The sequence below is a fragment of the Ovis canadensis genome, chromosome 18 (genome assembly GCF_042477335.2).
Source record: "Ovis canadensis isolate MfBH-ARS-UI-01 breed Bighorn chromosome 18, ARS-UI_OviCan_v2, whole genome shotgun sequence".
Lineage (NCBI taxonomy): Eukaryota > Metazoa > Chordata > Mammalia > Artiodactyla > Bovidae > Ovis > Ovis canadensis.
In genome coordinates this window covers 64,697,156-64,713,644 of record NC_091262.1, presented here as the reverse complement: position 1 = coordinate 64,713,644, position 16,489 = coordinate 64,697,156, and the positions used below count along the sequence as shown (strand labels likewise).

At 36.6% G+C, this 16,489-nt stretch overlaps 1 non-coding gene across 1 annotated transcript; it reads left to right on the top strand.

Annotated features, from left to right (window-relative positions):
- Window positions 1-14,527: 14,527 nt before the first annotated feature.
- TRNAC-GCA (transfer RNA cysteine (anticodon GCA)) lies at window positions 14,528-14,600 on the top strand. Its single transcript has one exon. It is a non-coding gene; the product is annotated as a tRNA-Cys (tRNA).
- The last annotated feature ends 1,889 nt before the right edge of the window (window positions 14,601-16,489 follow it).

Genomic DNA, 16,489 nt, shown 5'->3' with positions numbered 1-16,489 from the left:
CCAGATAGTATTGCTGAATTACTAGTGATGTGGGGAAAATCTCTGTATCTCCGTGTCAGAATGGGTGTGAGAATCATTAGTTAGCATCAGAATTGGCATCAGTGTTTAGAAGTTGAATAGGGTACAAACATTTACCCTTTAAGGTGCTTAATAGATTGTCTCAGGCTCTGTAAGGGTTGAGTTCATATCTTAAGTGAATATGTAAACCTAGCACTTAGCACAATGCCAGTAATATTTTGGACATTCAGTCTATGTTTGTTGGAGGAAGGTTCATCTCAGATATCCTATTAATTTCTGTGCTTACTTTCACCTGAAGGTTACTCCCACCTTTTCTAAATAGATGTAACAATTGTGTCCATCCTAAATTCACCATAGAGCTCATCAAATGATACCATTCTTGGTAGATAAATGATGTGGTATCCATTCTTTGCCATATACATATACACACTATATTCTGAGCTACTCAACAGTAAAAATAGGCCTTCATCATATTACATATCACAGTGAAAGTAACATGCTCGATTTTCAATAAATTTCAAATTGAAATTCAAAAGTAACTGGAAATAAGCAAGGACTCTGGGAAGATGGTGGAGTAGGAGGCAGTACCTGGGATCTGTTCATCCACCTAAACAACAATTGCACTGGCAAAATCTGTCTGATCAACTGATGGTTGATGAATACTGCTCATCATGCACTTAAAAATATAAAGAGGTTAACCAATATGTTGTTGCACACCCAGAAGGAATTTGAATCATCAGTCAACCAACAACCAATTCTCCTACTTATACCTTTGGGTAAGACTCTTGCACTGCACCTCTCAAGTTAACCTTCATGGCACTCATAGAAGATTTTAGAATTTAAGGGAGACTCAGTGTTATCTAGCAGCCTAGATGAGAGGAGAAGTAGAAATTTAAACCATGAAGACACTATTTAAAGAGAATATTTAACTGATTGCATTAAATTTAGTTAACCAACTCCAATATTCTCGCCTGGAGAATCTCATGGACAGAGGAATCTGGTGGGCTACAGTCCATAAGGTTGCAAAGAGTTGGACACTACTGAAGTGACTTAGCACATTATTTAGGTAAGGTGTTTTTTATACTATCTCTGTTAACTGCAAAGAAAGAGCATTCAAACCATCAAGAAATAAAGTAAATTTTTCTTTGAATAAATAACTGAAGTGTTGCTAAATTTGTGAGTTCTTTAAAAAGACAAATGAGAAATTGGCACAAAGTGTTATTCATATGCATAATAAATGCTAACAACTTTAATCTATAAACAGTTATTGCAAATAAAACTTGGCAAAATATATAAAAATGCAATTCATAAAATATTAAATACAAGAGGCTGATGCTTATATATGGAGATAGCCTCTCTCTCCAACAGGAGAGAAATACACATAGAGATGCAATGTTAATTTTTACCTATCAAATTTGCAGTAACTTAAAAAACTAAAAATATCCTGCCCTGGGAAAATGTAGACAAAATTTTTATAGTTTAGTTTCTCTTAGGTCCATATATTTAGCCAAATAAATTTGTCTAGGATTCAGAATCTTTACATTAATTTCTTATATAACATTTACTTTTATCATTTCACTTCTCTAGGAAGAGTTATATTCCTTTTATATACATTAGATTATCCATGTGTGCCTTCTTTAGTAGTTTCTCATTTTCAGTATAATTTTGACTTTTTTAGTCTTTCAGATTCATTGACATTTTGTTTCCTTTTTCATCTTATTTTAAAAATGTTCTCATAATTTTATAAATTCCCTTTTCTCTTTTGTATTTGTGAAAGAAAATGGACTTTTTTCTCTGATACAGTTTCTCATTATGTGGATTTTGCCAATTACTCCCTCTTACTGTGATTTTATCTGTTTATTCATCTCCTGTATTTCTTGTAAATTGGTAAGGTATGAGATTTAAAGCATTGACCTTTGGTTTGGTTAACATCCATCATCTCATATAGATACAAATTAAAAAACAACCAAAAAAAATTCCTTGTTCACTATTTTCTTATAGCATAGCAATGTTAATTATATTAATTATGTTGTATGTTATATCTCTAGGACTTATTTTTTAACTGCAAGTTTGTATTTTCTAACCACTTCATCCAGTTCCCTGTCTCCCTAACTCCTGCCTCTGATAACCACAAATTTGATCTCTTTCTTATGAGTTTGTTTCTTTACAATGCTATGTTGCATATTTTTTTAACTTTATGTTTTTATTTTATTATTATTATTTTTTTACTTTACAATATTGTATTGGTTTTGCTATACATCAACAGGAATCCGCCATGGGTGTATATGTGTTCCCAATCCTGAATCCCCCTTCCACCTCCCTCCCCATATTTCTGTGAGTAGTCCCATAATGTTTGGTGATTCTCTTCTCATGATATTGCCATCTATATATAATACTGCCCAGATACATTATATCATTGATGTTGTTTAATTGCTAAGTCATGTGTGACCCTTTTTCCAGTCCTATAGGCTGTAACCCATCAGGCTTCTCTGTCTACGGGATTTCCAAGGATACCGGAGTGGGTTGTCACTTCCTTCTCCAGGGGATATTCCAGAACCAGGGATTGATCTCATGGCTCCTGCACTGGCCAGTAGTGTCTTTACCACTGAGCCACTAGGAAGTCCAAGGAGCTTCAATATGACAATTTTCTAATTCTAGTATTCCTTCTTCGTTTATACGCCATATTATCTTTATTAAAAAGACTTCTCATTATGATATTTTTACTTCTTAATTGCAGGAACCAATTGTATAGAAATTTCAGGGATATATTTTTAATTTCTTTTCTTTTTTTACTAGTTTCAGAATTGTGCAAAGTTTCCCTAGAACCTTCCAAATGAAGTTAGTTTCTTTCATTTTTCTTTCTCTTATAGTGTAAATATTATACCATGGATTAATTTCATATATTTCAATCATTTAAATATAGATACATATATACACACAGAGACAGTTTATATGTATACATATACTTGTGTATATATTCGTATACAACTAATATATATTTATATGGGGGTTCCTTGGTGGTTCAGTGGTAAAGACGGCATCTGCCAATGCAGGAGGTTCTAGAGAGGTGGGTTCGATCCCTGGCTTGGGAAGTTCCCTGGGAAGAGGAAATGGCCACCCACTCCAGTGTTCTTGTGTGGAAAATCCCATGGACAGAGGAGCCTGGTGGGCTACAATCCACAGGGTTGCAAAGAGTTGAACATGACTGAGCGACTGAGCACAGCAAAACAATATATATTTATATATATGTATTGCCATTCCCTTCTCCTGGGGATCTTCCCAACCCAGGGATTGAACCTGGGCTTCCCGCATTGCAGGCAAATTCTTTACAGTCTGAGCAACCAGAGAAGCCTTATATATAAATATTTGTAAAACAGATATTATATATATTAAGTGAAAAGCTCAGTCGTGTCCATCTCTTTGCTACCTCATGGACTATATAGTCCATGGAATTCTTCAGGCCAGAATACTGGAGTGGGTAGCCTTTCCATCCACCAAGGGATCTTCCTAATCCAGGAGTCAAAGCCAGGTCTCCCACATTGCAGGCAGATTCTTTACCAGCTGAGCCATAAGGGAAGCCTATTATATATATATATATATATATATATATATATATATATATATATATATATATATAAAATTATTTTTTTGAGACTCTATTCTGAGCATTCAATGCTATCATCATTGTTGCTAGGTCTTTCTTTGAAAGGTCTATAAAATACTGTCAAAAATTACATATGAGATTATACCAAGACTTACACTACACAAGTAGGGTTATATACAGTATTACTTAACCTCATTAATCTCATATCACTATTTATTTTCAAAAATGCTAAAAATGCTATTCTCAGTAATACTAATACCTAGTCATGCTCAGTCACTAGCATGCTCACTCAGTTGTGTTTAACTTTGAGACTCTACAAACTAGCGCTCCAGGCTGCCCTATCCGTGAAATTTCACAGGTAAGAACACTGGAGTGAGTTTTGCTCTCCTTCTCTAGGAGAATCTTTCCAGCCCAGGGATGGAACCAGCATCTCCTGCACCAGCAAGTGGGTTCTTTACCACTGAGCCATCAGAGGAGCCCAATTAGTCATTAGATTTAGCCAAAAATATATACACTACAGCCTAAAAATAACAGAATCAATAGTCTCACAAAGAATATCAGTTTTCTTACTCATAGGTAGGGTCTTTTGCAATTTCTTTGTATCTAGTATATATCCCATTAATAGTTATGTATAGTTTGTTAGCATGTTTTAAGTCTCTGGGAATAATTCTTTTTAAAAATATTGTGCCACCAATTCAATATAAAGTGAGATTTCTTTCATTTTAGTTTACCTTCAGTGCTTAGGTTTTTTTTTTTTAACTCATTTTAGTTTTGTTTTTTAATTATATAAAACATTCATATGCATGCTTCCATTCTAAGACATTCTGACTCTTTGTGACCCTATGGACTGTAGCCTTGTCAGGCTCCTCTGTCTGTGGGATTCTCCAAGCCAGAATACTGGAGTGGGTTGCCATGACTGCTGCAGGGGGTCTTCCTGACCCAGGGATAGAACCCAGATCTCCAGAGCTTCTTTACCACCAGCACCACCTGGGAAGCCCAAAATATTTATATAATTCCATTCAAATACATAATTTCCCTGGTGGCTCAGATGGTAGAGTCTGCCTACAATGCAAGAGACTCAGGTTTGATCCCTGGGTTGGGAAGATCCCTTGGAGAAGGAAATGGCAACCCACTCTAGTATTCTGGCCTGGAAACAGAACTGAGAAACTTTCATTTCACTCAAATACTTGGACTTCCCAGGTGGTGACAGTAGTAAAGAGGAGATGCAAAGAGGGGTGGTGTCCAACTCTTTGATTATATTGATTATTCTACCCTGTAATCTCCATTAGTCAAATAAATATGAAAATTATAAAAATAACAGACAGCTTAGCAAATATAATTTAACAAAGTATACCAAAGACTAACAAAAGATATATTTTATATAATAAGCAAAGTAACTTTCAAAAATATACTCCCTTAAAGAAATTATATGGTAATGAGTTTATTTTGATAAATCTTTAAAAAGTAGATAAACCTAATGTTATTTAAGAAAAAAAAAAAAAACAGAAAAGAAAAAAAAAGAAGGAAAACTACCAGATTATTTTTTGTGAATTACTATAGCATATATATATATATATATATATATATATATATATATATATATATATAAACCTAATTTAGAGGTTTGCCAAAATAAATCTACAGACTAATATCACTTGTGACATTTCCCCAAAGAACATATGAAACAACCAATAAGCACATGAAAATGTTCAACATCATTAGTCTTCAGTTCAGTTCAGTTCAGTAGCTCAGTCGTGTCTGACTCTGCGACCCCATGAATAGCAGCACACCAGGCTTCCCTGTCCATCACCAACTACCGGAGTTCACCCAAACCCATTTCCATTTCCAGGTTCCATAGGTTTATTTATGTTTGCCTGATTAGATAGTGAGGCTTTTAGAATCTTCAAACAACAAAGTGAGGTTGTAGGATCATATGGTAACTCTAGTCTTAGATTTTTTTTTTTTTTTTAAGAAATCTCCATACTTTTCTTCATTGGAGAAGGCGATGCAACCCCACTCCAGCACTCTTGCCTGGAAGATCCCATGGATGGAGGAGCTTGGTAGGCTGCAGTCCGTGGGGTCGCGAAGAGTCAGACACGACTGAGCGGCTTCACTTTCACTTTTCACTTTCATGCATTGGAGAAGGAAATGGCAACCCACTCCAGTGTTGTTGCCTGGAGAATGCCAGGGACGGGGGAGCCTGGTGGGCTGCCGTCTATGGGGTTGCACAGTCAGACACGACTGAAGTGACTTAGCAGCAGCAGCATAATTTTCTTCATAGAGGCTGTACCAATTCACATGCTTTTTATTTCTGTAAGATTGGCAGTGATGCACCTCCTTTCACTCCTGATTTAATAATCTGAGTTTTCTTTGATTTTTTTTTCTTCATCAGTATAGCTAAAGATTTGCCAATTTTGTTGATCATTTTAAAAACTGAATTTTTGTTACTTTTCTCTATCTTTTTTTCTGTTCTTTCTTTTAATATTATTTCCTCTGAATGTTTATTACTTACTTCTGCATACTTTGGGATTAGTTTGCTACATTTTTTTAAAGACGGAAGGATACGTTATTCATTTTATATCTTTTGAAATATTGGTATGTACTGCTTCAAGTTTCCTCTAAGCACTGCTTTAGCTGCATCCCAGAGTTTTCTTATGTTGTATTTTCATTCTTATTTATCTCAAATTGCATTCTGTTTTTCCATTAATGATTTCTTTTTTGACTCATTGGATATTTATAAGTGCATTGTTCAATTTCCACAACTTTGTGAATTATACAAATTTTCTCCTATGATTAGGAGTAGATTGGGAATATATATTTATTTTAATTCTTTTGTTATCATAGAATATACTTTTATGAGTATATTTGCACTTGTTAAAACATCTTATGGCTTAGTATATTGTCTGTCTTGGAGAATATTTTGTGTGCACTTGATATGACTATTTATTTACTTGTTATTGGGCAAAGTGTTTGATAAGTGTCTGTTAGGTCTAGTTGATTTTTTGAAGGGTTTGTCATTCAGTCGTGTCCAACTCTTTGCGGCCTCATGGACTTTAGCTAACCAGGTTCCATTGTCCATGGGATTTCCCAAGTAAGAACACTGGAGTGGGTTGCCATTTCCTTCTCCAGGGGATCTTGAAGACCCAGGGGCTGAACCTGGGTCTTCTGCATTGCAGGCTGATTCTTTACTGACTGAGCCACCAGAGGCCAATTGTTTTATAGGGTTATTCAAATATTCTATTTCCTGTTGTTATACTGCCTAGTCATTCTATCCATTATTTAATGTGGGCTACTGAAGTTTCCAACTATTATTGCTGAATTACCTATTCCTCCTTTTAATTATGTGAACGTTTGTTAATGTATTTTGAAGCTATGTTGATCTATCTATCTATCTATCTCCTTTTATTAAGCTAAGTTCAGTTACTCAGACTTGTCCCACTTTCTGTGACCCCGTGGACTGCAGCACACCAGGCTTCCCATTCTATCACCAGCTTCTGGAGCTTGCACAAGCTCTTGTCAATCGAGCTGGTTATGCCAAGCAATCATCTTATCCTGTCATCCCTTTCTCCTGTCTTCAGTCTATCCAGAATCACGATATTTTCTGAGTCAGCACTTCCTAGCAGGCGGCCAAAGAATTGGAGCTTCAGTTTCAGCATTAGTCCTTTAAATGAATATTCAGGACTGATTTTCTTTAGGATTGACTGGTTTGATCTCTCTGCAGTCCATGGGACTCTCAAGAGTCTTCTCCAACAACACAGTTCAAAAGTATCAATACTTCAGCACTCAGCTCTCTTTATGGTCCAACTCTCACATCTATACATGACTACTGGAAAAACCAAAGCTTTGATTATATGGACTTTTGTCAGCAAAGTAATGTCTCTGCTTGTCAATCTACTGTCAAGGTTTGTCATAGCTTTTCTTCCAAGGAGCAAGCGTCTTTTAATTTCATGGCTACAGTCAACATCTGCAGTGATTTTGGAGCCCCCCAAAATAAAGTCTGTCACTGTTTTCATTGTTTCCCCTCTATTTGCTATGAAGTGAATGTTGAGTTTTAAGACAGCTTTTTCACTCTCCTCATTCACTTTCATCAGGAGGCTCTTGAATCAGTTCTAATGAGGTGGATGAAACTGGAACCTATTATACGGAGTGAAGTAAGTCAGAAGGAAAAACACCAATACAGTAGATTAACACATATATAAGGAATTTAGAAAGATGATGACCCTATATATGAGACAGCAAAAGAGACACAGATGTAAACAGCAGTCTTTTGGACTCTACGGGAGAAGGCGAGGGTGGGATGATTTGAGAGAATAGCATTGAAACATGTATATTACCATCTCTGAAAGAGATCACCAGTCCAGGTTTGATGCATGAGACAGGGTGCTCAGGGCTGATGCCTGGATGACCCTGAGGGATGGGATGGGGAGGGAGGTGGAAGGGGGGTTCAGGATGGGGGACATATGTACACACATGGCTGATTCATGTCAAAGTATGGCAAAAACAACTACAATATTGTAAAGCAATTAGCCTCCAATTAAATAAATTAATTAAGAAAAAGAGGCTCTTCAGTTCTTCTTTGCTTTCTGCGATAAGGGTGGTGTCATCTGAGGTTATTGATATTTCTCACGGCAGTCTTGATTCCAGCTTGTGCTTCATCCAATCCGGCATTTCAAATGATGTACTCTGTATATAAGTTAAATAAGCTGGGTGACAATATACAGCCTTGACGTACTCCTTTCCCCATTTGGAACCAGTCTGTTGTTCCATGTTCAATTCTAACTGTTGCTTCTTGACCTGCACGCAGATTCCTATGGAGGCATGTAAGGTGGTCTGGTATTGCTATCTCTTTAAGAATTTTCCACAGTTTATTGTGATCCACACAGTCAAAGGCTTTGGCATAGTCAATAAAACAGAAGTAGATGTTTTTCTGGAATTTTCCTTCTTTCCTTATGATCGAACTGATGTTGGCAATTTGATCTCTGGTTCCTCTGCCTTTTCTAAATCCAGCTTGAACATCTGAAAGTTCTTGATTAATGCACTGTTGAAGCCTAGCTTGGAGAATTTTGAGCATTACTTTGCTAGCGTGTAAGATAGGTGCAATTTTGCAGTAGTTTGAACATTTCTCATTGCCTTTCTTTGGGACTGGAATGAAAACTGAACTTTTCCAGTCCTGTGGCCATTGCTGAGTTTTCCAAACTTGCCGGCATAGCAATTGCAGCACTTTCACAGCATCATCTTTTAGAATTTGAAATAGCTCAGCTGGAATCCATCACTTCCACTAGCTTTGTTTGTAGTGATGCTTCTTAAGGCCCACCTGAATTCTCATTCCAGGATGTCTGGCTGTAGCCCCAATAACAGTTTTTCTCTTCAGTTCAGTTCAGTCGCTCAGTTGTATCCGACTCTTTGCCACCACAAGAATTGCAGCACACCAGGCCTCCCTGTCCATCACCAACTCCTGGAGTTCACTCAAACTCATTTCCATTGAGTCGGTGATGCCATCCAGCCATCTCATCCTCTGTCGTCCACTTTTCCTCCTACCCCCCCAATCCCTCCCAGCATCAGGGTCTTTTCCAATGAGTCAGCTCTTTGCATGAGGTGGCCAAAGTACTGGAGTTTCAGCTTTAGCATCAGTCCTTCCAATGAACACCCAGGACTGATATCTTTCAGAATGGACTGGTTGGATCTCCTTGCAGTCCAAGGGACTCTCAAGAGTCTTTTCCAACACCACAGTTCAAAAGCATCAATTCTTCGGCACTCAGCCTTCTTCACAGTCCAACTCTCACATCCATACATGACCACAGGAAAAACCATAGCCTTGACTAGATGCACCTTTGTTGGCAAAGCAATGTCTCTGCTTTTAAATATGCTATCTAGGTTGGTCATAACTTTCCTTCCAAGGAGTAAGCGTCATTTAATTTCATGGCTGCAGTCACCATCTGCAGTGATTTTGGAGCCCAGAAAAATAAAGTCAGCCACTGTTTCCACTGTTTCCCCATCTATTTCCCATGAAGTGATGAGACCAGATGCAATTATCTTAGTTTTCTGAATGTTGAGCTTTAAGCCAACTTTTTCTCTCTCCTCTTTCACGTTCATCAAGAGGCTTTTTAGTTTCTCTTCACTTTCTGCCATAAGATGATGTCATCTGATATCTGACGTTATTGCTATTTCTCCTGGCAATCTTGATTCCAGTTTGTGATTCTTCCAGCCCAGTGTTTCTCATGATGTACTCTGTGCATAAGTTAAATAAGCAGGGTAACAATATACAGTCTTGACATACTCCTTTTCTTGTTTGGAACCAGTCTGCTGTTCCATGTCCATTTCTAACTGTTGCTTCCTGACCTGCATATAGGTTTCTCAAGAGGCAGGTCAGGTGGTCTGGTATTCCCATCTCTTGAAGAATTTTCCACAGTTTCTTGTGATCCACATAGTCAAAGGCTTAGGCATAGTCAATAAAGCAGAAATAGATGTTTTTCTGGAACTCTCTTGCTTTTTCCATGTTCCAGAGGATGTTGACAATTTGATCTCTGGTTCCTCTGCCTTTTCCAAAACCAGCTTGAACATCTGGAAGTTCACGGTTCACGTATTGCTAAAGACTGGCATGGAGAATTTTGAGCATTACTTTACTAGCATGTGAGATGAGTGCAATTGTGTGGTAGTTTGAGCATTCTTTGGCATTGCCTTTCTTTGGTATTGGAATGAAAACTTATCCAGTCCTGCAGCCACTGCTGAGTTTTCCAAATTTGTTGGCATATTGAGTATAGCACTTTCACAGCATCATCTTTCAGGATTTGAAATGGCTCAACTGGAATTCCATCACCTCCACTAACTGTTCATAATGATGCTTTCTAAGGCCTACTTGACTTCACATTCCAGGATGTCTGGCTCTAGGTGAGTGATCACACCACCATGATTATCTGGATCATGAAGATCTTTTTTGTACAATTCTTCTGTGTATTCTTGCTACCTCTTCTTAGTATCTTTGCTTTTGTTAGGTCCATACCATTTCTGTCCTTGATTGAGCCCATCTTTGCATGAAATGTTCCCTTGGTATCTCTAATTTTCTTGAAGAGATCTCTAGTCTCTCCCATTCTGTTATTTTCCTCTATTTCTTTGCATTGATCACTGAGGAAGTCTTTCTTATCTCTCCTTGCTGTTCTGTGGAACTCTGCATTCAGATGCTTATATCTTTCCTTTTCTCCTTTGATTTTCACTTCTCTCCTTTTCACAGCTATTTGTAATGCCTCCCCAGACTGCCATTTTGATTTTTGCATTTCTTTCCCTGGGGATGGTCTTGATCCCTGTCTCCTGTACAATGTCACGAACCTCAGTCCTTAGTTCATCAGGCACTCTTGTCTATAAGACCTAGTCCCTTAAATCTATTTCTCACTTCCACTGTATAATCATAAGGGATTTGATTTAGGTCATACCTGAATGGTCTAGAGGTTTTCCCTACTTTCTTCAATTTAAGACTGAATTTGGCAATAAGGAGCTTACGATCTGAGCCACAGTCAGCTCCCAGTCTGGTTTTTCCTGAATGTATAGAACTCCTCCATCTTTGGCTGCAAAGAATATAATCAATCTGATTTTGGTGTTGACCATCTGGCGATGTCCATGCGTAGAGTCTTCTCTTGTGTTGTTGGAAGACGGTGTTTGCTATGACCAGTGCACTCTCTTGGCAAAATTCTATTAGCCTGCTTCATTCCATATTCCAAGGCCAAATTTGCCTGTTACCCCAGGTGTTTCTTGACTTCCTACTTTTGCATTCCAGTCCCCTATAATTTTTTAATAAAAATTTTTATATAAATATAAAATTATAATTTTTCCCTTTGAGTATACTTTAAGGGATGTTCCAGCACTTTTTTCCTCCTTTGTCTTTGTATGGTAAATATTTTTTAAATTATTATTTCACCCTATTGGTGTTGAATCTAAAGTCTCTCTTTTAATTTTTACTTTCTAAAAATGGAAAGATATTGAAGGGCACTGACATGAGTTGTCCCATAATTTTAAAAATTTTCTCTGATAGTTGTGCTGAGTTGAAAAGTTGGTCGATGCTGGCATCATGCAATTGGAAAAACCATAAAACTATTCAACACAGTGAACCTTAATGCAAGCTATGAAATTCAGTTAATAATAAATATCAATATTGGTTCAACAAATGTAACAATGCAGTACATATACCAATGCAAGATAATAATAAATAGGGTGGGGTGAAAGAAAGGAGGTGAGAACTTTGTACTTTCTGCCTAATTTTCCTGTAAATATGGAACTTGCTTTAAAAAGTAAAGTATAAGATATAAAAAATAGGTTACAATAAATATTACATATTTATTTTTGCTTCATCAGCTGACATTTCTTAAGAAAAATGTCTTAGGTAATTAGGTCTATATTGAAAAAGACATGTTTTTGAAGAATTATGTAATTTCAAGTTAATGAGTCCTTTAGTATAAACAGTGATTAAACAATCTTTGATTGAAAATCAGTGCATTCAATTGTGCTTGTTAAATGGAAAATATATATGTGTAATTTTTATGGATATATGTGTAAATATAGAGGAAGAGAGATGAATTAAGTTTTACAGCTTAACTGATAAACTGACTATCTGAAGAACTCAAACATATTAGAGAATCTTACTTTAACTAAGAAATTTTAAATCTTTGGACCGGGATACATTTAAATGCAATGAAAAGTAAATTAAAGTCTTCATGGCCTGTATCATTCATATTAAACAACATCAGAACATTTTTGCACATAGTTTATCATTCATTTTACATGCAAGAATTCATTCACTGTGTAGGTAATATCAATATTATGATTATTTTAGGATATGATATTTCTTTCACTTTTTAATAACAAGATTTCTGGAACAATTTCTCCCAAAATCTGTTCCAGAAAACATTGACCCCATTGAATTTTATTTGGTGTTATACAAATAGAGTATTAAAAATAAGTTGGTAAAATAGGAGTCCCTGAATAGTAAAATCTATTCACAGAGTTTCAATGTACATTAGTCTTTTAAAGACTCTAAGCTGTCTTGCACTAAAGAAAGCTCTTCTACTTTGTTTAACTCAGCTTTTCCAAACTTATTTGATGAAAGGACACTGTTTTTTTCACTTCAGAATACAATTACTATCTCAGGGAGAATATATTCTTCATAAGAACCATTAGGGATACATACTGGTCTTATTCAATCCTCTCATTTTATGATTGGGGATATCTAGGACCCAGATAAGTCAGATTATAACAGCAGAGCAGTTAAATAATTCCCTTTGCTATATGATATAACCTCACAAAGGAGCAAGTTTTCTAATATATTCATGGGTCCTGTCCAGCCTCATGGGAAGAAAACTCTATAGCATGAGTACATCAAGACATGAGAATCTTGGGGACCAACTTTGAATTCTGCCTGCCACACTAGAGAACAACCTTTCATTTTACAATGGGTTGGAATAAGAAAATCCTGGGAATATGAAAAGATTCAGTGATATCTGTGAAACAACATACAGCAGAGAGAAAATAATCTGCTACTCAAATGCAGATAATGAAAGATATAGGTTTTCAAATCAAGATGTATTTCATCTTTCATCAAAGACATAATAGTGCCCTCTGTAGATATCTTTTATTTTATAAAATGAATACTTCTTACTTTAAAATTCTAAATACACTGTTATTAAACACTCAATAATAGATGTTGACATTCATATGAAAAGTAAATGTTCTTTATATAATGTTGAATATATTATTTACAACAGTTAGTTAGGATTCCAGGTGGCTAGTTTAACCTTTCCTAATAATTTTGTTTTCCTAGAGTCTAATCACAATACTTTTCACGTTCCCCTCAGCTTTACTAAACTTTAGACAGGTTATGCCTTGACTGCAGATCCCAGCTGTCCCTTTCCTTAGAACATTTACTTCAGAAAACTGGCAACAGTGAATTCTTCCTCTGCCCCTTTGAGATGTAAATCCTCTACAGCCCAGAAAATGTCTTTTTTGTGAACTTGGAACTCATTCCTTTGAATGCAATCATCAGAGGGGACAGCACTCCTATCTTTCATTTTCAGTAAGTGGGTAGGAACCTAATTTCAGAAAGTGAGAATTAGCAAACACAGATGGCTTAATTCCTTTTTCCATCTTCCTTTCTAATGCCTTTCAGTACTTTTCCATTAACTCACCCCAAATATTTTTTAAAAATTCAAGTTTTTGTTTCAGAAAAATTAAATTCAATCTCTCTTCTCTATTGCAATAGCTGGAGTGCCCACCACAATAGTCTTGAAAACAAGGCGTCCTTGCTTAAAACGTGTCCAGTATGATTTCTCTTTGACAAGTCTCAAATTAAATAACCATGAAAATTCCTGTTGCTTTACAAGATAGATCTCAAATGACTATTTTCTTGTTTTTCTTTTTTTTGAAATCAGAAAATCTTCTATATATGGAGCAACATCTTAATACCTACCTTAGTAAACATTATGTATGTTGGATAGTGCCAAATGATACACTGTTATCTGTACAATCTGAACTCAAATAAATGGTTTACAAAGCACATCTGCAGTCTCATCTAACATTACACAACCAACCAAGAGTCTCATGGTTTTATGAACTATGTGGCAAAACTCTTTGAGATATGGCTAAATTAGAATCTTTGACTAAGATTACATCATCTCTCATAAGCTTAAAAATTTGCACTGTAGGCTTCTCTTGTAAACTTCCTTTTTCATCTGACAAATTCTAAAAGTGTTACAGCTTGTACATTTAATTTTTACTAATGAAAAGAATGTAAAATGTATTTATGCTAATGATGTAACATGAGCAAGATAAAGTACAGATAGGTTTTTTTTTTAAATACAAAATAAAAATCATATTACTCTGTTGCAGCCATGCTCACATTTAGCACTATTCCAGTTTGGGGTTTTCCTGGTGGCTCAGATGGTAAAGCGTCTGCCTGCAATGCAGGAGACCCAGGTTCGATCCCTGGGTTGGGAAGATCCCCTGGAGAAGGAAATGGCAACCCACTCCAGAACTCTTGCCTGGAAAATTCCATGGACAGAGGAGCCTGGTAGGCTACAGTCCATGGGGTTGCAAAGAGTTGTTCAAGACTGAGCAACTTCACTTTCAGTTTGGGGCTAGATAAATCTTTGTTCTGAGGGGTCGTTTCATGGACACAGGGTGATTAGCAGTATCCCTGGTCTCTACCCACTGGATGATAAAAACAAACCTACTCCAGTTGTGACAACCAACAATGTCTTAAAACATTAACAAGTGTTCCCCAGTTGTGGCAGGGGTAGGGGTGGTGAAGAGAAAGAGGACCAGTCCTCTCCTCAGTTGAGAACCATTGGTGGTTGTTAGGAGACAAGGAGATAAGGACATTGCTGTCAATCCATATATTGGAATTTATTAAATCTCTGGTATATAAACAAGCCGATTATCTTCCTTACATTGAAAATTGCAACAAAAGCAGGAAATCATTCGGAGAAGGCAATGGCACCCCACTCCAGTACTCTTGCCTGGAAAACCCCATGGGTGGAGGAGCCTCGTGGGCTGCTGTCTATGGGGTCATGAAGATTCAGACACAACTGAAGTGACTTAGCAGCAGCAGTAGTAGCAGCAGCACCCATTGATCTCCTAGGCATGCCTGGTCTAAAATGAGAACATCTAAACCAATATTAAAGGTAACCTGGCACTGCTGTCTTTTGGGTTTCTTGGATAGCTGACTTTAAGAACAATAGGGAAAGAGTAACTTGTCATGTAGAGCACACCAAGCTACATTACCTGCATAAGTGAAAGAAGCAAAGAATTTGAGAATTGAAATTAAATCGAGTCATAGGCTCTGAGATTAGTTCCTTTCTCTATGTCCCTCATGTCAACAATGTAAAGTAGAGTCCACCAGGGGGCAATGGTACCTTTTTATGGCACACAAAAGGAGACACGGACCAGACTGAAGTGATAGGAAAATATCCAAGTTAGAGTAATAATACGGTGGTGCTTTGCTATATAGTACATACAAGAGGTATTTGTTAAGTTAAAATACTATGTAATATTTCAAAATTCAGCCCAAATGTCACCTCCTTCAGGAAGTATTGTATTCTACAATCTAAAATTTGGACCTGCATATCCAAATCTATCCTATAATAAAACTGCAATGCTTGGTTGTAGCACTTACAATATGTTGTAAAGGCTTATTTGTCACCACTTTTAATTACACTGGAAACACTTTCAAAGCCAGGACTGTGGTTCCATTGACTTTATATTCCTAATTACATAGACCAATACTTGATATGAAGTCACTGATACACAGAATGAAAATGTAGTAAATCAAACATTTAATCACAATAGAACTCCTTATCAAAACAGTCAGTTAAACCACACACCATATGGAGAGGCTGAAATAGAAAGTCCATTAGGAAACAATCTCATAAAGTCATAACATTCAACTGTGTTTCATAGACAGGCACTTACTTAGTTATTCTTTCCCACCATGTTCTCATAAAGTGAGGTCTTCAATTCCTTCTCTCTGAAACCATTCAAGCATGACATAAATTAAAACCCTTATGATTATACAGTGGAAGTGACAAATAGATTCAAGGGATTAGATCTGACAGAGTGCCTGAAGAACCATGGATGGAGGTTTGTACCATTGTACCGGAGATAGTGATCAAAACCATCCCCAAGAAAAAGAAAGGTAAAATGGCTGTCTGAGGAGGCCTTACAAATAGCTGAGAAAAGAAGAGAAGTGAAAGGCAAAGGAGAAAAGGAAAGATATACCCATCTGAATGCAGAGTTCCAAAAAAACACAAGGAGAGATAAGAAGGTCTTCCTAAGTGAACAATGCAAAGAAACAGAGGAAAACAATAGAATGGGAAAGACTAGAGATCT